Below are 23,591 nucleotides of genomic sequence, written 5' to 3' on the forward strand. Positions count from 1 at the left end.
CAGGACCCTCTTGCTACGTGGTCCTCCCCATCCTCTTCCCTCACCTTCCCCACACAGAATAACCACCACCCTGAAGTCTGTGTTCATTATACCCTTGCTTTCTTTTATATATACTGTTATCTCGCCAATACTTATTCTAGAAAAATATTTTATATTTGCTATTTCTAACTCTAAAATTAAACCAGTTGATGCATATATGGCTATGTTCATAATAATATTTTTTATTCCTTTTTGAATGTCTTAAATATTTAACAAATTTTTAAGGTGAAAAGCAACTGGCTGGCTCAGTTGGTTAAGCAATCGACTCTTGATTTCGGCTCAGGTCATGATCTCAGGGTCCTGGGATCAAGCCCGGTGTCGGGCTCTGCACTCAGCACAGAGTCTGCTTGAGATTCTCCCTTTCCTTTTGCCCCTCCCCCTGCTTGTGCTCTCTCTCTCTCAAATAAATAAATAAATCTTTAAAAAAAAAAAAGGAAAGCAAAGATCTACAGATTTCTTTAAAAGTGCTTCTAAATTTTTTCTAAATATTTCTGTGATATATGACAGAAATGGTGGCTTTGAAAGCTGATATCCAGGAATACCTATGGGCAGATATTTTTCAAGACAGCATCCTGTGGTGAACATTTGGCTCATTGTGAAATTGGGGTTTCTGCTGAGATCATTTAGAAAATCATTACAAACTCTAATGGCCGGTGTTGGAGGAGTTTCCACTGTAAAACCATCAGGTATATCGTCCACAAAATAAATGATCTGGCATCAGAGAGAGAGCAAGCCCACACCAATGTTCTGATGCTTATGCCTCCTTTTTGTGGCCTCTTTCCCTTGCCCCCAACCCCCTTCACCCGTCATTCCCCCCCACCCCCACTCGGTCCTCTCCTGAGGCCAAAGGACTTTTGGGGACTGGGGGGTACATCTGGGACATGCATTCATACCTTGTATAGTGCTGGGAATCAGCATGTTTCTCCTCCAAGGAGAACTTGAACTTCTTAGGAAGACCTACTCCCATGAGGGGCCCTGGTGCCCATGGCCATGATTTTCTAAGACCTGGAGGTGGAGCTGGGAGGGAAGCACATGTGAATACCTGACTTGAGGCAGGTAAGGAGTTGGAGGGATAGAGACAAAAAAGAGTCATGACAATATCCCATTTTTTCTCTCACACCTCCATGGAGAACTTCTGATGCTCCTAGAAAGAGCTAATTCTACAGGCAGCAGAGCGATGGGACCGAAGTAGGTATTGTAGGGGATGTCCCCTCATTCAAGGAACAAACTTGTAAAGGATATTGCTCTTCTCATTTTATCGCTGAAGAAGAAGCTGGGACTCAAAAAGGAGAACTTTGTCAGCCAGTCTTACAGCTTGTCAGCAAGGGGCAGAGTTCAAGTGCTGTATCTGCCCTGTATCCTGAGCCCATGGGCCTCCGAGCACCCCTGCCTCCTCACCCGCAGCAACTCCTTCCCTGCTGGGAGCCTCCCCCACCGCCCCCCCACAGCAAAACACCTGGCTTCCTCATTTCAAGTGCTCACAGAGAATGCTTCTTGCTTCTCATCCCAGTTGTCTCTCAAGAGCGGAGGTATCCCGAGAGGCAGAATCATCTTTGCTTTCAGAGAACTACTGAATTCTTGCCAATGATCAAGATTCTCCTGGCAGATGAGGGGTGACGAGCAACCAGCTGAATTTCTAGTAGCTCAAATCAGTAGTTGCCAGGCCCCTGAATCCATCTTTGTCTGGACCTGAAACGATGCGAGAACACGTTGTGGAATGCTTTGTTTGTGGAAGCAGCAAGAACTTGGGAATGGTAGGTCTACAATGGGCTCCACGGCCTCCCAAAACTTCGCCCATGTTGCAATAGTATTTTCCCTCTTTATCAAATTCCAGCTTTATCCAACAGCCTTGGATACAATTAAAATGGGATTATACTTATCTCTGCTATTCCAGACAGACTGGCAGAAGTTCATTCAATAAATCCAAGATGGCAGAGAGGCCGTCTCTTTAGAATCTTTATCCTGACAGCACTATCGCAGTAACAAAGTCAAGTTTCTGCAGCTGGAGACAGACTAATCCCAGCCCAGCTCAGCTTGCTTCTGTCTGCCCTTGAACAAATGGGATGAGAAAGGCAGGAGGCGGTGGGGGTGGGGGGGTAGCTGGACAAAGGAGAGCCCAGCTACCTCCTGAGCTCTTCAACAGATAAAGCCGTGTGTCCCTGAGAGTCACCATGGGCCTGCCCAACCACCACAGCCACCGTCCTCCCCGGACGGTGCCACCCCCAGCGGAGACTGGCTGAGGCCCTGCTCGGGAGGGAGGGGAGGCCGGGCTCCGAACCCGTGGCTGAGAGCCGCGTGCATTAGCACTCAGCTGGAGAGCAGTAAGGGACTAGCAACCGCAACTCGGGCTTCAAATCAGGACCTCGTTTTCCACTCCTCCCTGCCAGGGTCCCTCAGTCATAATCTTGGACACCCCTGCGGAGCCCGCCCCGCCCGTCTGTGAAGAGCTGTCTGGCTGTGGCCGATTTCATGGGGCTTTAGGAGTGTGGCCAGCAGCACGGAGGGCGAGTCTGTCCCTGGCAGCTGAGCTCTGATGGAAAACACCCCACCAGCGGTGGCTTCCCGGGGCCACCAGGCCTTGCCTCAGGTGCAGGCTGTGGGGGGCAAACAGCCAGCTTGCTCAACTCACCCAAAAAGAGGGACCTTCTGGCCTTAATCCTGACCATCCTGGGGGTGGCTGGAACCAGGCAAAGCTAAAGCAGAATTGGCCACCGGGTGGGAACACAGATATTTTGTCCTTGATGAAAAAGAAAATCCCTCTGAAAAATCTCTCCTTGCTGGCAAAGGTGTGCAGCTATCTAGGGCCTTTTCTTCTGGGCCATTCTGAAGCAAAACTTCTAAAGTCCTATAATTTGGTACCAAAGAGGCAGGGAGAACATGAAGCCCAGGAATTAAAGAAAAAAAACAAAAAAAGAAACCCAGAAGCTAGATACTTTTTCTCAAAAGCGGGGCTTTGCGCACTTTAACAGGCATATGAATTAGTGAGACTAGTGTCCAAATGCAGATCCGATTCTGCAGGGGGTGCCCAGGATCCTCTTTCTTTCTTTCTTTCTTTCTTTCTTTCTTTCTTTCTTTCTTTCTTTCCTTCTTTTTTGTAAAGATTTTATTTATTGAGAGACAGCACACAGGGGGAGGGGCAGAGGGAGAGGGAGAGAGCCCAATGTGGGCCTTGATCTCACGACCCCAAGATCATGACCTGAGCAGAAACCAAGAGTCAGATGCCCAACTGCCTGCACCTCTCAGATGTGCCCAAGATGCTGTGTTTCTAACAAGCTCCCACGCGAAAACAGCGATGCTGGTGCTCAGACCGCACTTGGAGTGGCAATGGTCTCCCGTATGATGGTTTTGAGCGCAGACCACGTCAGCAACCACAAATGTTCTATAACATACATTAATATCCATTCATTCGTTCATCCCTTCACTCTTCCGTTTACAGACCATGTATGATGTGACTTCTGTGCTAAGCCCCAGGCAAACAGCGGACCAAATGTAGATCTCCGTCTACCCAGAGCCCTCCGTGAACCCTTGGACCAATTTACCTTGAGTGTTCAGCGTGAGAAGTTCTCTGCTCACGGTGGGTCGAGCAAGCGTTGTTGGCTGCGCTGCTCCTGCAGGGTGAAGGAAAACAGGTGTGTTAGCAAACAGCCCTTAATATGCGGCTCAACACTGAGTGAGGCAGCGGCTGTACTTGGGGCCGGACAGAACACCTGTCAGATAGGGCCCTTCCGCAGGTGCTGGGGCTGGGGGCTTGCTGCAGAGGAACTACTAGAAAGAGAGCGGGAAGGGAAGGAAGGAAGGAAGGAGGGAAAGAAGGGAAGCAGGGAGGGAGGGAAGAGACTGGTAAAAACTGACAGAGACAAAAAGGAACTCCCATCCTGAGGGAGCTGTCTTAATTATACGACATTTTATTCCCTTTTTTGTGACTAGGAAAATGCCATCTATTCATTGTAATGTAACTCCAGTAATGAAATATAGAAAACAAAATGAAGGGGGCGCCTGGGTGTCACAGCGGTTAAGCGTCTGCCTTTGGCTCAGGTAGTGATCTGGGCGTTCTGGGATCGAGCCCCACATCAGGAGGCATTCTGGGATCAAGCCCCACATCAGGCTTCTCTGCTGGGAGCCTGCTTCTTCCTCTCCCACTCCCCCTGCTTGTGTTCCCTCTCTCGCTGGCTGTCTCATCTCTGTCGAATAAATAAATAAAATCTTTAAAAAAAAAAGAAAACAAAACAAAAGTGAAAGCCTCCCCAAATTCTACACCCGCAAGAACAGGAAGAGTTTTGTATATATTATTCTATACTTTTCCATACGCAAACAAGTTCCTCCGAGACTCAAGAGAAGCAGGCTAAGGGCCAGATTTCCTTTATTCACTAAGCAGGATATCGTAGGCTTTTCCACGGGTCCTTTCTTTTGCTTCCACTTCAATATTTTTAAGCTTTCCATTGTATTTTGTAGCTTCCCACAATTTATGTCACCAATTCCTTATTAGTGACCATTCGTACCATTTCCTTTTTTTCTCTAGCCAATAATGAAATAGCAGAATCTCTGAGCGTATATCTTTGCGTGCTTGATTTCCATAAAATAAATTCTCAAGCGGTATTATTGAGAGAAAAAAGACAGTCTCCGATATTGCCAAGTCGCTGCTTGCAGAGGCGCACCAATTTAAACTCTGACCAAATATATGACATTACCTGAGGCCCAGAGGGTTTCATCTTTGTTAAACTAATAGGGTCTTATTATCATTGTAATTTTGCATTCTCCTATCTTCCTGAGGCAATGGCCCAGGAGCATGTGATCAGTCACCGTGATTTCCTTCTTTTGTGACCGGTCTTGGCTAGCTCCTTGCTTCTCTTTCTGTTGGAGCGTTCTTTTTCAGATGGGTTTATAGAAGCTTTTAATATTCAGTGGATATTCAAACTTTTTAAATTGCCATCTGTTTTGTAAATATTCTCTCCAAGTTTGAGGAAGCATGAAAACAAAGTCAAATGCCTGGGCTTACAAGTTCAAGTCCCCAGCCTGTGCTGGAGTCCTGTATGGAAGGTGTACAAAGAATGCCTAGAAAATTCTTACTCTAGGGCCTGGGCTAAAGAAATGCTTCAGAGAGTCGCCTTCTGGAAGAGCCGCTTGTGATTTCCTTTACGGTATCTTCCGCATGTCTACTGTTTGGGTAAAAATCCTCTCTTAATACTTTCTGCTCTTGTGACTGAGTGAAGAAGGGTCTTGTTTGCCCAAAGATTATAATTATATTCTCCTCTGTTTACTTCAGGCCTCTCCTTTTTCCTCCCTTAAGAGGCTGTGTCCTCTGCTCTAACCCCGCTCCTCCACACACCCTCCAGGCCTGGCGGCCCTCCCTCCTAGGCCTGGCCTGCTCCCTGCTCACACTCCCAGATGGAGAGAGCCGCAGCCCTGCGCTGAGCCCGCACCGCACCGGCCTCACTGCCCACTGCCAAGCCTGTCACTGCCCATGCCTGAGACCCTGACTTCATAGTCCCTCCTCTCGCTCTGCCGCCACTGAGAAAATAGAAGCAGTGGGGAGCCAGGCTATGTCCCACCACCTGAGACCCACCCAGCTGCTGTCCGGTGACCGTGGCCACTCAGCACCAGGGGCCATCCCTCTCTGCACCCCGCAGCCCTGCACCTCTCCAGAATCTTCAGTTTCCCCCTCACTACTGGACCATCCCCAAGCATAAAAAGCTGTCTTTTAAAAGGTCACCCATCTTGGGGCGCCTGGGTGGCACAGCGGTTAAGCGTCTGCCTTCGGCTCAGGGCGTGATCCCGGCGTTATGGGATCGAGCCCCACATCAGGCTCCTCTGCTATGAGCCTGCTTCTTCCTCTCCCACTCCCCCTGCTTGTGTTCCCTCTCTCGCTGGCTGTCTCTATCTCTGTTGAATAAATAAATAAAATCTTTAAAAAAAATAAAAATAAAAGATCACCCATCTTTTCTCTCTCTTTTTTTTAAAGATTTTATTTATTTATTTATTTATTTATTTATTTATTTTACAGAGAGAGAGAGACAGCCAGCAAGAGAGAGAACACAGGCAGGGGGAGTGGGAGAGGAAGAAGCAGGCTCCCAGTGGAGGAGCCTGATGTGGGGCTTGATTTCAGGACCCTGGGATCAGGCCCTGAGCCGAAGGCAGACGCTTAACAACTGAGCCACCCAGGCGCCCCCTCACCCATCTTTTCTATCGCAGCTTCTCCAAAGTTCTCTCTCCCCAGCCCAATGGGATGGAGCTTCCCTCTCCATACCCACCCTGCACCCCAGACACTCTACCCGCCGCATACTCTGGTCTTCCCTCATGCGCTCAAACCCTAGCACCATCCTGCACAGCCTGTCTTTACTTCCTGAAACCCTCTCTTCATTTGCCATTGGGTGATTAGGTTCCAGGTGGTTCTCCTTCTCTCCAATAGCTCCTTCTGAGTTCCTGCAGATCCCTCCTCTTCCTAACTGCTTGCTACATATGGAGCGGCTGGGCTTACTTGCTAGCCAGCTTTGCTTCCTCGTGCACATCTAATTTCCTGGTTTTATACCCTGTACGTGATTGCACCCCCTAAATTCACATCCCTAGCCCCAGTTGCCCCTCAAAATTCAGACCCACACATTCAGCACGCTACCATCTCCACCCCAATGCCTAACAGCTATCTTGGAGGTAATATGACCCAGACCATGATCACCAGGTACCGTTGTCCAGCTTGTGCACAGCCTAAGGCAGCCAGCCAGGGGGGCAAGAGGGTCTGAAATCCTGCCCATGTCAGGTTTGCTAAGCCCTGGGCTCTGGAGTGGGCTCTGTCCATCTGCACTGTGCAAGAGGTACCTTCTTCTACAGGGAGTGCCCTTTCTAATATGCACCAATTTTCCGTAAAAGTTGGCTGTGGCTGTGGCCGTGGCTAAGACACATCTTTTGATTTCTCCCCAGCTCAGAACCACTAAGCGCAGTATGTGGCACCAGTCCATTGGGAAGGAAGAGGAGAGGGGAGAAACAAACAGAAAATCTCAGCTCTTCGTCACTTTGCCCTTATCCAATCCAATTCCCAAACGTGTCTTGAATCTGACCTCGCGTCAGCCCCGCTTCTGCTACGCTAGCGGTCTCGGTGCCCATTAGCTCGGGGCTACCCCGGCCGCCAGTCCTGCCTCTGCCCAGACAGAACCTTCCTAAGTCACGAACATTACTTCACCACTCACCTGTTTAAAAACTGCCAGCATCATCCGAACACAACCAGAATCAACCCCAAACCCTTGCCTGCAGATTACAACTTTTCATTTATTTATTTTTTTTAGAGAGACAGAGAAAGAACACACACAAGCACATGTGTGACTGGGGCGGAGGGGCAGAGGAAGAGGGAGAGAGAGAATCCTAAGCAGGCTCCACACTCACCCAGGACTCCACGTCAGAACCCTGAGATCGTGACCTGAGCAGAAATCAAGAGTTGGACACTTAACCAATTGAGCCACCCAGGCGCTCCAGATTACAACTTTTTAAAATTAATTTTCTTCCTCTGTAACTCTAGGCCCACAGCTCCAGCCACCCTGGCTCAGATACACTGTGCTCTCTGCTGCCTCAGGACATTTGCACTTGCATATCTTCTCTCAAATCTTCACACAATATTCTCCTTTTTAATGTTCAAGTCTGAGGTATATGTCACCTTCTCAAAAACATACTTCCATGACCAAACTGGCTGAAACAGTGTTCCAGTGTCCATTTCTCTCATTTATCTTCTTTACAGCATCTCTCAGTTCCCAAAATCACCATATTCACCTCTCTGCTTCCTTGTGGACAGCCTGTCTCACCATCTCCCCACCATGTCCATTTTGGAGGTCTGAGATCTTTCTGTCTTATTCCCAAGGCAGCGCTGGGAACAGTCCTGGTATACAGTAGGCACTCAGTGAGCTGGTTAAGTGGCCTGGGAGGTAAAGGTGGTGTGGGCTGAAAAAAATCACAGGCAGAGAGAGGAAAGGAGAAAAGAACAGGAACTGAGAGAGGGGAAGGCAGCAAAATGGAAGAAGGGGAGCAGGTTGGAGGAGAAGTGGTCCACATGGATCAGGCCAGGAGAGAGAAGAGGTGAGTGCAGGAGATGAGGCCAGAATCCTGCTGAGCATGCACGGGCCCTGCCCCATGTGTGTCCCAGGCTGGGTCTCCCGAGCACGTTACTAAGGGGTGCAGTCTTGGGCCCTGAGAAGCAAATGTTCAGACAGGCTAATGGCCACTGGCACTTACTTCTGCCTCCAGCCCAGGCAGGGGCCCGAAAACAAGATTGGCGACAAAAAGGCAAGGCCGTGAAGAGCTGGGTTTGTGCTGGGCCTCACATTCCTACCTCACTGACCTTCCAAAGGAGTTTGAAGCAAGCCTTGACATTCCTTCCACATTCCTCAGGGCCCCTGGATCCTTCTGGAAGCTTCCAGAATAGAATGCAGGGCCACTGGGGCATTTACATGGCAGGCAAGTGTGCCAGCTGCCGCAGCTGCGACTTGCCTTTTGCATGGGGACAAAGCAAGGTCAAGGAGTCTAGCTAGGAAGTCTCCCTACAGCTGTTTTCTCCACATGCTTGTAATTTCTTAGCGATGGAGGAGTGGAGGCCTTCTACCAACTGAAAGTGTATCTTCCTCTTGTAAAACGAAAATTTTTCCCGGTTGTCTTCAAAAGTATATTCCTGACAGGACAACGTGGGGATGGGGCCCCCTCCCTGAAGATACCCCCATGTGAGATCTCTTTGCCACGTCCACGGTCTCTGTAATCCCCTTCACTCTGGCATTCGACCAGTGTTAACCTACTGGACACTGGCCCTGCTCAGACTTGGGGGTTATTTTCCTGGGAGGAGGGACTGAACAGGGGAAGGAGGAGGGAGATGGGGACAGGTGGCGGAAACATAAATGCTCAGCCTTGTGCTCAAAATCCACCCCCACCCCCAAGAGGTTTGTGGGGGCTGCTTTCTCCTTGGATTTCAGTACTCAGGAGCAGCACCGTGATCACAGACGCTCTGCTTTGAGGACAGCATGCCCCGAGCGTGCTTATCTCAAAACCATCTCGGGCTTGTTTCTGTGCCCTCAGAAAACAGACTGTCATAAGCAGGCGTAACAGGACGTCAACAGGCCTGTCATGGGGGAGGGGGGGTATGGGGGCGGGGCTCTCTGCCAACTTTGTGTCTGTTGAAAATAGCTGGGCTTTGCCTGAACAGGGAATTTCAGAGCAAAGTATGTTGCAAAGCCCACCTGGATAAACTCGCCGAGAGAGTTCAGAGCGTCTCCCGGTCCATTTCTCCCCTATGTCAACCACAGGTTTTATGCATTCACATTTCTTCTCCCGGGAGCAGCAGAACTCTGGGTTCCTTTGAATTGTATGTGAAATCCTGCAGGACCTAGCGAGCTGAACCTTGGAAACGAAGTAGACACAAACCCTAACCTTGTATGGTCTTAAGCGAGGGCAATGACTCGCAGAACACTGAGCAGTGACTGCCCGGACAAAAATGATGTGGGTGGCAGAGACTCAAATCCACCGTGCGGTGGGCCACGTGGTTTACAAAGGAGAGCTCTGCTAATTGAACAATGAGGCTCGGCAGATGGACCACAGCCCAGAGCATAAATTTAGCCAGCCTCTCAATCCTCTGTCTCCCCGCGTATGCTGCTGCAGACTGGGGGATTCTCCCACTCCGAGCGCAAAGTTGGAGAGGAGAAGAGATCAACGTTGCCTTGCTCTGGAAGATAATCTGCTGCGCCATTAGAGGGCCCGAAGGGTTAAATCCTATCCTTGTCTTGCCTTGCCTGTCTAGAAGGTCAATGCCACATTTCAGAAGAGCTCTCCTCTGAATTCCAAGTTGCCAGTGATTCAAGAACTTAATTGGCAGTTGATTGATATTTATAATTTGTACACATTTTCCCTTACTCGGATTCAAGGGAGCTTGGCATGAATGTTCCCTTGTTCATTCATTGGATCAGCTCATCTGTCTTCTGAAGTGTAAGGGGTCTCCCAAGTCACTGGTTCCTGGTGGCTGTGGACCCGACAAGGTCTGTCTCTGGTGTCCGTTCCCCCATTGGTGGTTTGGGTGTATTCAGCTGATCTCAGTCAGGGGTTCCCTTTCTCCTTCCCTGCTCCCTGGAAATCCTTCTAGAAGCTGTGTTGTCTCTTTCCAGGAGAGTGATGTTCCCAGAGAAAGGGGACAGTCCCTCAGGGCAGCACATGTGTTCAGGGTGAGAACTGCGGCCACCTTACGTTTTGTTCCCCTCACCTGTGTCTCATGCTCCCTTGACCTCCGATGTCCCATGAGCATGTATCCCCACATCTCTCTTAGATTAGCTTATGCCTTAGTTTACATCTCACAGTATCTGTTAGCTCTCAGACTCACAGCTGCATCAGGGAAATGCTGAGAATAAAATTATTTACACATTTGGAATGCAATAGGGCTTTATGAGGGGATCACAACACATCGTCTATTCCGGTCCTTTGGGATAAAGTACAGCCACTGTGTGGAAAGCTTTGGGGACGGGTGGTGTAGGAATAGATGCTATCTTTCACGTTCAGGCTGATGAACAGAAAGAGACATGTATTGTGTGTTCTCAATGTAATCAGTAGACACACTAGAAGGAAGCAGGGCTCTTTGGAGGAATGGCTACCTCCAGGTCTAGGCAGGAAATCTACAAGGGGAGCTGAGACGTCGTGTGCTGTAATATCAGATAGCAGAGGCTTTGGGTCCTATGAAAAGGATGTAGGAGCCACCATGAAAGAAGTCCCATGGGCCAAAGATGGAGCAATATAAGAATAAAAAAGATTAGTGAATACAGTTGATTGAAACACATTGAATACATTAACAAAACCCAAGAGTTCATCATCATCATTATCGAGAGACAGTCTGTTATCCCCCACTAAAGAAGCCAAAAACGAAACAAAACAAAACAAAAACAACCAAACAAAACTCTTTAGACACCACTGGAGCTAGGTAGGGCACCAAATCCTTACTTTGAAAATGAGCACTTAAAGGGAAAGAATTAAACCCCTATCCAGCCTTTCTTGTATGAACTATATTGGAGGATAATGAAATAGCCCTCATTGATGAGGGAAAATCACTTTATGGAAGGAATCTAATAAACGTGAAAAGGTAATGACTTTTTAAAAACAACCTGTTGCAACCTCTAATGAAATGATTGCTCCGACTACAGTCGCCCAAGATGAAGGACTGGTGAGGAACTTGACAGTGGAAGACTCGGGTCATTGCCACCTGCCCTTGTCGCTTGATTGCACATCACCCTAGGTGGACAAATGGCATCGGGCACCTGCTGATGAGACGCCATGTGAACCACCAGCCCATGAAAGCTACAAGACAGGTGCATCCAGACCAAGTCAAGCTTCTCAAGCCAACTTCCTTAGGCAGGAAAGACTAGCCTAGGAGAAAGTAAATGATACCCAAGAAAGGAAACAGACAAACTGAGAAAGTGGGACCTTCCACAAGACTTTCAAGTGTGTTTCATATTTTCATAATGTAAAACCTAAAAATTAAGGGGATTTAAGATGAGTCTTTTCAGAAGTAAAAGTGATACTGAGAGCTAATTGTTAGAGTATCTAGGTTTACACTTGGCTTTAAATATTAAATTAGAAACTATTGGCATTGACTTCTCAGCATTTTCTGTTATGATTTCTAGTAGGGAAGATCCTACAGTGATCAAAATTACAGTAAAAAATTAGAGTTCTAGAATATCACTAAACACGTTACCTATTGAATAGTTTATAAAGCTAATTTATGACTTTATAGGCATAAATACCTGCTAAAAAAAGTCCTTACAAGACCACACAGATGCGTGCTGGGACAGAAGGGTGAACTGGGAGAGCCCGTGAGAATCCCTTACAGAGACTGGTGTCCTCTGTCCGAGGGGGACTCATGTCTCGCTCCTGCTGAACTGCAATGCTCAGGGGAGTTTGGTGAGCATTCCTGGGTACCTGGTGCTTGGTGAGTGCTGTGACGCCCCTGAGGTTTCATAGGGAGAGAGGACTTGCTCTGGCTTCTGAATATGAGCAGAAGAGGACTGTGTCACTTCGGGGTGGAAGCATTTGCGAGGCAGTGCCTGCTTCTCCGCTTCCCCGTTCCTCTGCTGCACCTGGAGCTACCAAGAGATAACTCTGCCCACCGCCAGTGTGTGCTAGATGTGAGGTATGACAGAGAAATCTCTCTCTGTGTCTCTCTTCCTCTCTGTCCCCACCCCCATCTCTTTCAGTCTTTGTCTCATATGACACTGAGATACGGAGGATTTTGTTACTGCAGCATTGCGTATGTGATGCCTCCTAATACAGAGTGCAAATGGAGTTTTTAAAAAGGCCTTGTGTTTGTTCAGCGTTTCGTCTTATGTATTACTACTAGAATAACATTACTAATTCATGACGGTTTACTATGATCAGCACTTTACACACACAGCCCTCTTCAAGTCTTACCACAAGCTATGTGTGAGATTCTATTCTTAGCATCTCATTTCATATTTGGGACAAACAGAGGCTCAGAGAGGTTAGGTAGCTTGCCCAAGATCACACAGCTGGTATCAGGCCAAGCTGGGAACAGACCCAGGCAGCTGAATTCAAGAGAACAGCTCTTTTTTTTTTTTTTAAAGATTTTATTTATTTATTCGACAGAGATAGAGACAGCCAGCGAGAGAGGGAACACAAGCAGGGGGAGTGGGAGAGGAAGAAGCAGGCTCATAGCAGAGGAGCCTGATGTGGGGCTCGATCCCATAACGTCGGGATCACGCCCTGAGCCGAAGGCAGACGCCCAACCGCTGTGCCACCCAGGCGCCCCAAGAGAACAGCTCTTAACTACTAAGCTATGCTCTCTTTTTACTGTATGAAAATCCCATCTCTTATGTTTGCAGGAGTTCTGTTCCTGCTCAGATTGGTTTGTTAAATATTGCTTAAAAACAAACTTTGTTTAAGAAAGTAATTCAATAGGGGCGCCTGGGTGGCACAGCGGTTAAGCGTCTGCCTTCGGCTCAGGGCGTGATCCCGGCATTATGGGTTCGAGCCCCACATCAGGCTCCTCCGCTATGAGCCTGCTTCTTCCTCTCCCACTCCCCCTGCTTGTGTTCCCTCTCTCGCTGGCTGTCTCTATCTCTGTCGAATAAATAAATAAAATCTTAAAAAAAAAAAAAAAAGAAAGTAATTCAATAAAAAAGCAATTTTGAGGCTGAGTCTTTCCGGTTTACCGTTTAGTGTCCTTGATTCGGGGTGCAGATCACTGTTTGCTTCTCTGTAGCATCTGTAACCCTTTTTTCCAAGAATAAAACCCAAACCTCCTTGCAAATTGCTCTGTTTATTAGAGCAAAACTTGCCTTACGGATCACTTCTAACTAGATAAACAATCGCATTAAAGCATCTGAAAACTTCCCAGAACTTTCTGTTTGAGGTTGAATCCATGGGCAGCTTTCTTCCAATGAAGACTGCTCTGTGTAGGAGGAACTGGCCTTGACTTGACCCCCAAGCTGGCAGGATCCTTCTTGCTTTCCATCTTCTTGGAGCTACATCTCCTGAGCGTACTCTCTGTTGGGCACTTTATTAAGTGATTCATGTGTGTTCATCCTGACAGGCACCCTATGTGGTGGGAACTGTTATTACTCCTTATTTCACAGTTGGGGAAACTGAGGCATGGGGTGATTAAGTAACTTTTGCAAGGCCACAGAGCTAATATGTAGCAAGGCCAGAGGTTGACCAGGGAGTCTCGCCCCGGAAATAGAACCCTTCACCGTGAGAACACCCTGCCTCATCCCTCACCTATATTTCCAGGGATTCTCCCCCTAGCCACCTGGAATAAAGCAATGGGTAGCACATCTCCCTTCAGAGCCCCATCACCAACTTCTTTCTTGGGTCTCTCACTCGGCTTTCTCCCCGAGGCTGAATATGAGGTTCCTGTGAGAATTTCCCAGCATGACTATCTCAGAGCAGATGTGGGCAACTAAGACAGTGGTTGATTCACTAGAGGTGCCTATAGATAGGGAGGACCTTCCCTTGCAAAAGCCAGCCCCAGTGGACCCAGTGAACTCCTGCCCTTTCTGACCCTTTCTGGGAGTCCCAAAACATTTATTGTAGCAGTATGCTTAATTTGGGGTCAGAATTGAAAGGTCCAAAAGGACTGGAATAAAAACAGCTTTCTCTGAATATCATAGTAAGGCAAGTCTTTTCCAAGGGAGCCCAGGGCCTAAGACAATTTGCAGGAAAGTGTTTTTCTTTTCCTGCCCCTCATACATTGGGATAGTGCTGAACCCTGATTAAACTTAGTATAAAAGACAGTCTTGAAGAAAAAAATAGGATATTAAGGAATAGCTTGAGGTGATAGGTACTGTGATGGGCCTTCTAGGTCCTTCTTCTAGGAAGGACCTGTCATCCTGCTGCTGGGAGTGCTGGTGGCTAAGCAGCAGCAGTCAGCCACTTCAGGGATCACCTCGGCTGCAGAGAGAGTGGCCTCACCCAAAATCACACCCTTTCCAGGGTAGCCCACATCCAGTGGCTGATCCATATAGGAGGTCCAGAAGCCTGATCACGTTGGTCCAATTCTAGAGCACCACTGTAGCTCCCTGTGGGTTGGGCCAAAGGTGACAATGGAGCATCATTGCAGCTTGACTTCTCCTTCTGCCCATATCTGCCCCCTCCCATCCACGGGGGTTGATCTCCCGGAAACATTCTACACTCTGGCCTCTGTCTCAGAGTCTGCCACTCCGAAGGCCTGATGCACTGGGACAGCCCCAACCTGTGGCAGGTAGGATATGTGAAGCAGGTAGGAGCCAAGGTTGCCCTCACGACGAGGACACTGACCTGAGCCTGGGCCTGGATACCACACCTGCCAGAGCAAAGGATGCCATTTGACAATTGCACAGCAGGACCGTATGGACCCACATGCTCCTGGTAGTGGCCCCTCTATCATTGCTTTGGAGAAAGTAGTGAGAGGCTTAAAAAGAGTGAATTTCCCTGATTTCCAGTATGCTTTCTGGTTCCAGCTCCAGCAGCCCACTACTACTATTACCATCTGTTAGTCATTCTGGCTTCAGTGGGTTCCCCAGGCCCCTGTGCAATTGGAGTGACTTGTTCTGCCCCCCAAATCATGGAATCAAAACAGGATCCTTTGTTTGCAGAACTTATAATGATGGCCATGAAGCAAGATTCGAGGAAGGCACTATATACGTCAAATAGAGCTTTGCGCTTCCTACATCTTTCTTGGATTTCAGAGTGTGTCCTAACTTTATATATACCTCTGGAGTTATCTAGGCACCAACCTGGACCCTGGGCTGTCAGTTTCAGCCACCATCAATGAGAGTGGAGGAGGAGGAGGTCTGGAGCACAGATCATTGCCACGGCTGGAATCACAAGGTTCTTCGTATAATTACATACGTAGAGCTCTCCTCTGTTTCCATTATTAAGAGGTTCTTCCGTAAGACACAAACCACTGGTCACAGCTAATCAAGAAAAATATGCACGTCCTTTGCCAACAACAGCTGCCTACATAACCATTACTCCTGGTCAAATGCTATTCCCTGATCATCTCTCTGGACAGATCCCAGGAAGCAGTTGGCTGAAGAGAAGCTCTGAGAGTCTGAATCCGGGTTCCAGTCTGTCCAGGTGACGCATCGAAATAGACACCATGCAATAGACACTTTTCCCTTCCACCCAGGGAAAGTCTCAGCCACTTACTTTGCTCCCCACTTGGTCCCTTTTCCTTCCATCCCTCTCCCTCTCTCTCTCTATTTCTTTTGCCTTCTTTCCCTGTTCTACCAGAGGAAGAGGAGTTGAAGATTTGTTTATTGGCACGCTCACTGTCTTGTTCTAGAAAGGCTTCTTAAAAGAGTGTACGAAACAAACACAACAAAATTGTGTAAGTGTAAAGTGGGTCAACAGGAGAAGGGGAAATAGGAGGTCTTAACAACATAAGGCTCAAGGAATAAGACACAGAAAGACTGATTCAAGCCAAGCCGAGCTCCTGTGTTTCATGTTTCCATGTTCCGGAAGCATTTTGCAGTGGCTTATGCTACCTCCTCTCTCTGACCATGTCATTATCCAACACCTGGGCCATAAATACATTTACACACTAATCATTCTATAGCTGAGACTCTACCCATTATCTAGAAGCCTAGTGACAGATGTTATTAAGGGAGGTGATGCACCTCTGAAAAGGTTACGTTTCCCACATTCCCCTGCAGCCGTGTAATTAAGTTCTGGATAATAAGATGCAAGGGGGGATGTGAGGAAGACTCCTCAAAGGGCACCGAGTCAACTGAAGGCGCGGCCTTGTGCCTTCCCCCACTCTCCCTGCTACCTAGAGTGTGGAATTAATGGGGAGAGGTCCACGGCTCATCCTAGACCATGGATGGCCTTGAGGAGAGCAGCCACATGCTGAGTGTGATGAAGCAGGAAGACAGGTGTCTGGGTCCTTGATGGCACTGTGGGGCCCCATAGCAGCCCTGACATGCCCCCTCCATATGACAGCTAAGTGGGAGAGAAATAAGCCTTGTCATTGTTTGAGCCACTGATGCTTGGGATGGTTGGTTATTCATAGCCATGCATAATTCTAATCTCTCTTTCTCTCTCTCACATCTTGTCTCTAGCTCTAATCTTCTCAACTACATATCTGACATTTCTTCTTCAATGTCAAATAGGCATCTTAAACTGAGCAAAACCCAAACAGAACAGACTTTTTCCTCCTCTTCCTTCCCTACACTTGGCCCTTCCAGAGTCTTCCTGGTCTTGAGTAAGTGGTACCTCCATATGCCCAGTTGTCTTCCTTGCTTCCTTTTTACTTCATTCTCCCATATCAGCAAATCCTAATGGCTCTACTCCACAACCCAATCCATGTCCATCTGCTTTTCACCATCCCAAACCCCAGCTCTTGTCATTGTAGCCACTGGAGTCTTTCACCTGGAATACCCCACAGCCTCCCATTGGCTCTGATTCCATTCTTTCCCCAACTGTCCCTCCCCCACAGCCACCAGAGTGACCTTTCAGGAAACATATATCAGATCCTATCAGTGATCTGCTAAGACCCTCTTGCAGCTCCCATTGTGATGAGGAGGAAGTCCTAACTCTGTGCTATGACCCGCTAAAGCTCCAAGGGAGCTGAGCCCAGCCTACCTGTCACCCCGCTTTCCATGAGCTCGACTCTTTGCCCTTTCTGACTTTCCCACCCTATCATCCTTAATCCCACCAACAAACACGCTGGGAGTATTTTTCAGGAATCTCCACCAGCCTACCCCTACCTGAAAGCCAGTGAAGTTATCTCCAAAGCTCAGGGGCATCCACAGAAGTCACAGTGCAAATATAAACTGTCTGGTATTTTATCATAACATTTCAAGCAGATTTTGCATTCAGCTTTAGAATATATTGAACCAGAGAGAAAAATGGATGGCTAGGAAGACGCCATGCTCCTTGCGTGGCTCGGTGCACCTGGAGCATGGCAGCATGTGTGGTCATGTCACTCATCACCAGGGCAGCCGTTCCTGCTTTTACTCGGACGTCAGGCTGGTTGACCAAGTTCACTACCTTGCCTGCAACTGAAGTGTAACAGCAGTCTCTCTCGGAGTCAACTTCCTAAGAATCATTGCTTGGCCTAGAAAGGTCAAATGCCCCCACCCCTCTGCAGGAAAAAAAATGTTTAGGACCATTGAAAACATGACAGAAGAGCCAAAAGCCAATGAAATGAGCTACGTGAGGCAAACTTTTGCATGTTCCGCAGCAGGGTCAAAAACAGTAAACCTTCCCTCAATATGGAGGGCTGTAAGCAAAGAAACGAACTGCGGCCTGTAGATGGGCGAGGTACTCCCTGTGGAGGTGCGTGCCCTCCGTGCCACGCCGGTGCAGGGCAGACGCCCTACCCTCCACGCCTCCCGCAGCTGGACCCCTGCCGGCACTGCTGGCCCCCTCCTATGGGCCTTCCACCTAAAGACCATTCTGGGCTTCTAATGATAGGAAGGGATGAAGAGCCAACCAGTCTCTTTTTTAATTGGTTGTTGGTTTTGTTTTGTGTTGTTTTTTAACAGAAAAAAACCTAGGTAAATATGGTAACAAAAGAATTCAAACAGTTAAGCAAGATATACAATGAAAAATAAATGTTTTAGTTTAAGATTCAGAATACAGACTGCAGGCAAACTGCCTGGGTTCAAACCCAGCACCTCCACCGTGGCCTGGGTGACCGTAGGCAAATTACTGAAGTTACCCATACCTCAGTTTCCTTGTCCGAAATATGGAGAGCACAATACCTACCTCGGAGAAGTGCGGCGAGGATTGTATCTGTTAATTCAGGTAAAGACCATACGTTAGCTCTATAGAAAGACAGATGATATTATTGTCAGTATTGTTAATTTCCTGCGACTTTGAGGTAACCAGAGGCAGCAGATCTTTATGTTCCTTCTGAAAATTTGTTATGCATACGTAAGCCCATGCCCTGTTTTTTACATGACAGGTAACAGGTTATGCATTGCATAGCAGCTCACATGAATCTCTATCTCCTTCCCTTCATACAGACATTCCCTACTTGACCAGTCCCTGCTGATGGACATTTACATCATTTCCCTCTTTGTAATTACAAATAGTACCGGGATACATGCTTATGCGGGTACTTGGTGTGTATTCATAAGGACACCTGTAGATTAAATCCTTGGGGTTGAATTGCTGGATCAAGGCTCTACACATTTTAAACTTCGTTATGTGTTATTGAATTGTCCTCTAGTCCATTTTCCATGGGGATATCTCTGGGACAGCTGAGATGGGTCGTCTAGTGACACAGGAAAGTACTTTCTATGCAAGAAGTTGTTTGTCTCCATCTGGCCGGTGCCTTCCGGAGGGTCCCTAATACCACACTTATCACATCTGATATGTGGGCCTTCTCAACTCTGCCTTATCGTACCTGGAGCAAGTACCTTAACTTTTTTGCCCATTTGCACATTATCCATTTCTAACTCAACCCTTTCATTGTAATGAAATATCGAAACTCACACTATTCAGGTCTATTATGAAAATTCTTTAGCTACCTTGCATCTATTTCCAAATTTCTCTCATTCCCTTCTGACTTTATGTCTAATTTATTTGGTCCCTTTTCTATGATTTCTAAGACTTGGAGAGTCCATCACGTTTTTTACTGATGGGTTATTTATCCTTAAGCAGCATCATTTGTGTTAGGATTCCAAAAATCTCTATTAAAAGTCTCTCTCTCTCTCTCTCTTTTTAATCAGGTGCTCTCCCATGACTGGCCTCACTGCTGTGCTACTTACTCTCCATTTCCTGCCGTTGAACAGCACATGTGCTTGTAAAGTAGATTTATTACCTAGCATTTTCTTTAACAGAGAATGCTCCCTGGTGTTGGAATTTTCCTAAACCAACAACCTCTTTCAGAGTCACAGTCAATAGCAGACTTTAGCATACCGTGGGGTTGTGAACAGTTGCACTGGCTACGCATTGGAAACCTGGACTGTGGGCCCCATTCAGCTGGCACCTGGGAGCTCCCCAAGATGCTTAAAAGGCCTCAGTTTCCTCATCTGCAAAAGTAGGGCCAGATCATCAACCCCTGCCAGGACTAAAACTATGTGATTTTCATACACTTTTCCAGATGGACTCTATCTACCAGTAATGTTCGTGACTATTCCTTCTCTGAAAAAGTCCTTCTTTCCAGAAAGACATACAGAAACAATTAAGAACATGTTTTAAACACACTTTAGATTTGCTCGTTTATTCCCCTCAAAGACTGTGTCTTTTGAAGTAAAGAAGAAGGAAATAAGGGGACATAGAGGTAGTTGCTACCTAAAAACAAAGGCAACAACAAACTCCCATCCAAATTTTGAGGCCACCTTTGAGACTGAGGTGTTTTTAGGGAGTGATGAGATTAAGTTGGGGTCTACAATAAAATTTAACCATGGGAAATAAGAATTACTGAAAAGAAATTTAAATCCTTTTGAAAAAAAGATAAAAAGGGAATCTGTCATTGTTTAAACATTTCCTCTGCGGTTTAGCATAACTTTCCAAGATTTATATTATAGATTGTGAAACTCCTTTCTCATGGTCAGAAATCTCATCACCCTGCATTCTGTAGACCCATAAAACTATTTACTAGTAACTGGACAAAGAGAAAATAAAGAAGTAACAAAGAAGATGGACTTGTCTTTATAGACTGCCAGAAGCATTTTCTTTTTTTGGCATTTAGTGGAAAGATTAGTCAATGGCACTATGCATCAGAGCAGTTTTGGTTTACTGTAAACAGTGTAACCTTGAGACGAAAATAAAAATTGGAGACAGATTTCTCATTGAACAAGATATCAATTAATGTTGTATTATCAAGTCTCTTCTTAATCTAAAGAGCAATGTTCCCTGCTTGACCCTTTTAGTTGTTCTGTTTCTGAAATTATTTGTTCCTCACTGTCCACCATTTTTACCCTCATTGGCTACTTCTGTGGATAATATCCAGAAAATTGGGTGTTTCTCCTGATAACTGGATCAAGATTTCCCTTTTATCCATTTCACATCAAAGCTTTTCTACAAAGTATCTGTTCATTTATTCTACTGCCTAACAAATACTTACATAACATTAGCAAAACTCCCAGCTCTAGTTCATATACTCCAGGGGGGAGTCCTATCTGCTTTCCAAGGATTTATGTGCTAAATTTTGCCTTGGGAAGATACACATATCGGAAATTACCTAGTAACATGATTCAATCCAGCAAATATTTATTGAAAGCCCACTATGTGCTAGGCACTGGGAACACAAAACTAAATAAGATGCAATGGGTCTCCCAGTTCAGTGGGGAAACAGATGTGGTGTAAACAGGCAGTTCTGCTACCATGGACTCAGACCTGTGACACAGAAATGTACAAGTTTCAAAGAGACGAGAGAGGAACACAGAAGGGAATGATTCATTCTGCCTGGAAGGGTCATAAATGTCTAACTAGAAGGTGTCACCCTCGTGAGGGTTGAGGTCTGATCAGGAATTTGCTAAATGGATATGGCAGTGAGTTGGTTACGAGGCAAAGGAAACAAAGCAGGGAGGAAGCATGGTCCACTCAGAGAAGTCAAGTAACTCCTCACATATGGACTATCACATGCAGATGGACAGCAGAGCAAGGGGACACCAGGCATGGTGGCCAGGGACAGATCATGTAGGGCTGATGCTCCTTACCAAGGGGTTTCATTTTATTGTAGTGTCAGTGATGTTCACATTGATGAGTTAAACAAAAGAGTATTGATGAGACAACAGAAAGAGATGTCACCAAGTTGTAAGAGGTGGGGGTGGGAGCAGTTTGGACAGCAGTTGTCTGTTAGGCTTCAGATCATAGCCTCCAGCTTACCAGCTGCATGACCTAACATAAGGTGCCCAAGGCTTTTATGCCCTTGTCTCCTCATCTGTGAAACTGAAGATCAGATTTATAGAGAGGATACATGGGTTAATAAAGGAAGTGCTTAGTAAGGGCTCAGCAGGTGGCACCTATTATTAAGAGCAGCATCTTCTCTGTAGCTTTAATTTTTAGGGGACCTCAGAGTTTTGTCTCAAAGCAAGTGGGATTCCAGCTGGAGTTCCCACCCACGAAGACGAGCTTCTGAAGCAACAGTTGAAGCCAGGGCTGGTGTTGAGTCTTGGCCTCTTACAGCATCAGCTGCGTTTTGTGAACCCTGTTTCTCCCCATTTCAGAGCTGTGGGAGGTGGTTCTTGAGCACGGCTCCGCAAGATATGACATCTTCCTTTTGCTGTGCTCGGTCTTCACAATGACCAGAGTCAGGAAATACGGATCCAAGAAAGACCCTAAACAAGTCAGTCATTTTACAGGTAGGGAAACTGAGTCACAGTCTTCAAAGTCTTCTCTTGTGGTCACAGCTTCAGCTAATCTCAAGGGAATCTGGTCAGGGGCCTGCTGCCCAAGTTAGTTTTCTTCGCAGCATTCCATGCCGGCTGGACCATGGAGGCTTCTTCATCTCAGTTAGTGTTTTATTGTTCTCTTCTGGGACATCTCCCACCTGGCCTAGTGAATGAATGCTCTTTGTATGACTCAGAGTTAGAAAAAGACTTTTTTCCCAAGCCAAAGTCCTCCCAAGACACCTGTCTCTTTTAAGGAAAGGAAAAACAAACTTGTTCTTTGCCCAGAATCTTTGGATCCAAAGAATCTCTCTCAAATCCTTCCGATGACCCCTTCAGAAGACTTTCCCTCCTGCCTTCCCTAGCACTGATTGCTTGGATTTTTATCTTTTCCCATCGCTACCACTTCTTACCTCCACTGCTCCCTGTATTCACCCCTCACCCCCAAGGGTTGCCCTTCAAGAGTGTACCCATGTCCAAAGCAAAGCCCTCCACTAGGACGGGTAGGTATGGGGTGTTTTCTCACACACATGTTCCCCATGTATGGCAGGAGGGAAGGATGCTGGGAGGAGAAGGGACAGATCGGTGGCTTTGAACAACCCCTAGTTTTCACACACATCAACAATGACACTGACTTTTTCCTTCTCCTCCAGAAAGATTGTTGATGATAACACTTCAATATATTACCGGCAAGCCTAGCCCTGGTTTTATTGTCAAGCTGGATTCTGTTTGTACTGGAGCGCATTCCATTCTCAATTTAGTTTGGGACAAACCAGAAAGGGAATGCACCTCAAACATAATAAAATGTGACTCTCAGGAGAAAAGAGACTTAGTTCTAGGCCTCTGGCCAAATTAAACTCATTCTTTGCTACCACCACCTTTAGATTATGCCTGACTTGTTAACTGTTTGTTATATTCAGCTTTAAAATGGTAAAAATGGGCAAAATTGGAAACCAAGCTGTAACTTCAGGCAGCGTCTTGACAACTTTCACATTCCCCTTGCTTGGTTGGGAATGCAAGCCAAGATCATTACCAAGAACATAGCCTTTTTTGTAAAATGTAAGAGAAATTATTAAATAATAGATAAGCATCATTATCACTAAACATATAAATAGATGTTTGTCTTGCTGTCTGACATTCCATGCACAGAGAACTTGAATTGCATTACGTGGCTAATTCTGTCTGAGAGTGTGGACAGCCTTATTAGGAAGACGTAGTGCTTTGTTGTGAAGGGTGAAGTCAAAGGAACACAGTTCTCTCTCTCTCTCTCTCTCCAAACCCTTCAGCAGAGAGAACTATGGTAAAGTGAAGAGGACATTAATTAGTGAGCAGTTCCTAACAGTCCAGCATGACAGCAGAGACACCACATATTTTGTGGTTCCTGAACCAGGCTTAGGTTTGAAATAACAAATAAAAGCCATGTGAGGTTATTTATTATTATTATTATTTTTTTAAGCCGGGGCCAGTATTTCCCACAGTTGTGAATTCTTTTTCACAGTTGTCTGCTTAATTTCAATGCTGAGCCCATCTTTGAAGACAGTGCTTTAAGCTTAGAGCAGTATTATGTCACCCCTGAGAAAGATATGTTAGCAAAGAAGACCCTTTTCTGGGCTAGTTGGTCCCCCAAAACCCCAAAAAAACAAAAAAACAAAAAACCCTACAAACGTTCTTTTCTAGTTCCCTCATATGTAAGACATACTTTTAAAAACATTTTTTAGATTTTGAAACAATCGCAAACTTACAGAAAAGTTGCAAGTACAGTACGAATAA

General features: G+C 46.5%; 1 long non-coding RNA gene across 1 annotated transcript in view; it reads right to left on the reverse strand.

The window, feature by feature from the left end:
• Positions 1-1,014: 1,014 nt before the first annotated feature.
• The window catches only part of LOC117796274, a 34,815-nt gene continuing 12,238 nt past the window's right edge, over positions 1,015-23,591 (reverse strand). The window contains exons 2-4 of the long non-coding RNA XR_004620649.1: positions 3,579-3,647; positions 1,522-1,728; positions 1,015-1,056 (exon numbers count right to left, since the gene is read on the reverse strand). This is a non-coding gene — a long non-coding RNA (uncharacterized LOC117796274). The remainder of the gene's footprint in view (positions 1,057-1,521; positions 1,729-3,578; positions 3,648-23,591) is intronic.

The sequence above is a fragment of the Ailuropoda melanoleuca genome, chromosome 15, assembly GCF_002007445.2.
Source record: "Ailuropoda melanoleuca isolate Jingjing chromosome 15, ASM200744v2, whole genome shotgun sequence".
Taxonomy (NCBI): domain Eukaryota; kingdom Metazoa; phylum Chordata; class Mammalia; order Carnivora; family Ursidae; genus Ailuropoda; species Ailuropoda melanoleuca.